This window comes from Telopea speciosissima, chromosome 10 (genome assembly GCF_018873765.1).
Source record: "Telopea speciosissima isolate NSW1024214 ecotype Mountain lineage chromosome 10, Tspe_v1, whole genome shotgun sequence".
Lineage (NCBI taxonomy): Eukaryota > Viridiplantae > Streptophyta > Magnoliopsida > Proteales > Proteaceae > Telopea > Telopea speciosissima.
Genome location: NC_057925.1, coordinates 27,856,066 through 27,859,030, shown reverse-complemented (window position 1 = coordinate 27,859,030; position 2,965 = coordinate 27,856,066). Strand labels below are relative to the sequence as shown.

At 38.5% G+C, this 2,965-nt stretch overlaps 1 non-coding gene across 1 annotated transcript; it reads right to left on the bottom strand.

Moving 5' to 3' along the window:
• Positions 1-2,495: 2,495 nt before the first annotated feature.
• LOC122644399 lies at positions 2,496-2,602 on the bottom strand. Its single transcript, XR_006330330.1, has one exon. It is a non-coding gene; the product is annotated as a small nucleolar RNA R71 (small nucleolar RNA).
• Positions 2,603-2,965: the final 363 nt, after the last annotated feature.

Below are 2,965 nucleotides of genomic sequence, written 5' to 3'. Positions count from 1 at the left end.
GGTATTTTCTGTCTTTTTTAGGGTACAGGGGTATTTTCGACATATGGGAATAATTGGAGAAAAAATATATTTTCAAAGACTAAATTGAGAAAACCAGGTTGGAGGAATTCAGTGCTACATAGGCACCAGGCTACCCATGGATCGACTCATAGGTTATCAAGGGCGAGATGGGAAGACGTTTCACTGAAGACCTAGGGGCATAACTGTAATTTCAGAAAATTAGGGCATCTTCAGAAGATATCCGACCTTGGGTTCATATCGTCCAAAAAATTAATTGGAGCAACTTTAATTCTCGTACTGGATCCACCCGAGGCCAGGAAAGAGAGATATTCTCAAAAAGAGAATAATTCATAATCTACATTAAACTCTCTCTCTCCTCTCTAATATATCTCTCTCATTTAGTGCGGTTTAATCTATCTCTCCAGCTTCAATTTTCTCTCCTCCCTCTCAAATCCTTAATGGGTCCTACCATTCCTAATTATATTTCACTTCTCTCTCCCTCCTCTTATATCTATTCTATCCAAATCCCTCACGGATTCGGGATATCCATCATTCTTTCTATCTCTCGTGCTTTCCTTTCTTTTTCTTTCTTTGTCTTTCTTTTTCTCGGATAGATATATAAACCCACGGTTAGATTGCCATGGAGGGTATCCCATTCGATTCTATAGCCAATAGTCGTGCCCTCTTCTCTTCTTCTTCTTCTTATTTCATCTTTCTTCATTTGTTTCTTTTTTTTTTTATTTTTAGATCTTGGGTTTGGCAAGAAGGAGAGGAGGAAGATCACCGTTCCAATTTCATGGATCATCATCACCATTGCTGTCCTTTGTCACCTTCCCCCATGATTAGCTAAGTTCTTTCTATCTTTAGGTGTAGATGAACTAATGATGTTTGTTATTTAAAATTTTGGTTTGTATGCTTGATTGCTTGATGTTGAGACCCCATCCCTGTTTGGATGATTTTAATCAATGTATTTAGTTGAAAATTTCTGTTTCTGTGATTCATTATTTTCATTCAAGCAATGGTATTTTGTTCTTATGTGGTTGTACCGATGATGGATTATAGCTGAACGAACTAAGCGTGCCAAGCCCTATAAACGAAGGACGATAGTACTCGTCAAGATAGTCCATACCTAGGAGGAACCCTACACTCTGTGGTATTATTAGGCCTGTGGTTATAATAAACCGAAGCATGCAACTGAATGGAATAGCAACCCATTGGGGATTCGAACCCTAAAGATAGTCTTCTCCCGTATTTGCACAGCGTTGTTAGTTTAGATTTGTTTATTTTGTTTTTAGTTTAAAATTCAGATTTATTACAATTTAATTTTCATCACTTTCACCTAATCATCTTAGTAATTTAGCCTTCCAGTTCCCCGTAGATCGACCCCTTACTTGCTACTTGCTAGATTAGTTTAGGGTTTTATTTTTTACCGGTTAACGACACGATCAAATTTTGGCGCCGTTGCCGGGGAAGTGAAGCACGGTTGCTAGGATTGATTGAGTTGTTTTGTGTTACTTTGTTTTAATTTTATAATTGCAGAATTTTTATTTTTATTTATAATCTCTTTATTAGGTTAATTTTAGTATACCTAACATTCTCTTTGTTTGTGCAGGAAGCCGAGTAGATTGAGTAGGACAGCTGTCCGTTTGGGGAAGCTGAGTAGATTGAGTAGGACAGCTGTCCGTTTGGTTTACTTTTAATTCCTAGACTTTATGTAATTAGGGTTATTTTATGTAATTTTTTTATTTTATTTCAGCGTTAGATTGGGTGTTTAGGTTTAACTTTAATTCCCCCAACCACTTAAGCTCATATGTGTAACCGTTCATTGGGGGTAGCACGTGGAATTGCGCAACCGCCAACACCACGTAAGTATTTTCGTTAGTTTTAAATTAGTTATTTTTTTTTCTTTTTAGTTATGATTTTTATTTTTATTAATTATTTTTATTAGTTATCACGTTTTAAATTACTAGTTTTAATTTTTGTTTAATTAGCACGTTCAACCTGTGTTATGCTTTATGCATGGTCGACATTCTTTGCACCCCAACCTGACTGCCCTTGACTTCAAAATAGAGCGATCTGTACCTAAGGATAAGGATAAGGATAATAATAATAACATGGGTGACGAAAACCAGCCAAGAAGGCCACTAAGTGAGTACTTCACTCCAACTGCCTATACCCCTGCATCTTGTATTCAGCTGCCTGCCATTCAGGCCGCTCAATATGAGATCAAGTCTAGCATCATACAGATGTTACCATCCTATTAGGGACTTGCTAATGAGGAGCCTTACAAGCATCTTGATGAGTTCTTAGAGGTGTGCTCTACAGTTAAAATCCAAAACCTCTCTGAAGATGCCCTAAAGTTACTCCTATTCCCATTCTCTTTAAAGGACAAAGCCAAACACTGGCTTCATTCCCTAGATTCGGTTAGGATTTCTACATAGGCGGGGATACAACAGGAATTCTTAAAAAAAGTTTTCCCCATTGGCTGGACTAATAGCCTTAGAAGAGCCATTACTAGTTTCTCCCAATTAGAGGGCGAACAATTTCATGAAGCGTGGGAGAGACTCAAGGAATTACTTAGGAAGTGCCCCCACCACGCTGTTCCGAAATGGCAGTTAGTCCAGTGCTTTTATGATGGCCTCCATGACCTATAGGCAGATGGTGGACTCCTCTTGTGGTGGAGCATTTGTGCACAAGAATGAGACAGAAGCATGGGATCTTTTTGAAACCCTTAGTGAGAATTCCCAACATCATGCTTCGGCCTCTCGGACTGAGATTCCACACATAGGGCAACCAAAGAAAGGCGGTCTCTATGAGATCAATCCAACTGTAGAGATGACTGCTAAGGTTGATATGCTATCCAAGAAGTTGGACTATCTGATGTCTGTAGGATAGCATTCTATGTTCCCTTTCCCAATGAGTTTCTCTCCTCCTAATCAGACTAAAGCCTGTGCCTTATGAGCTA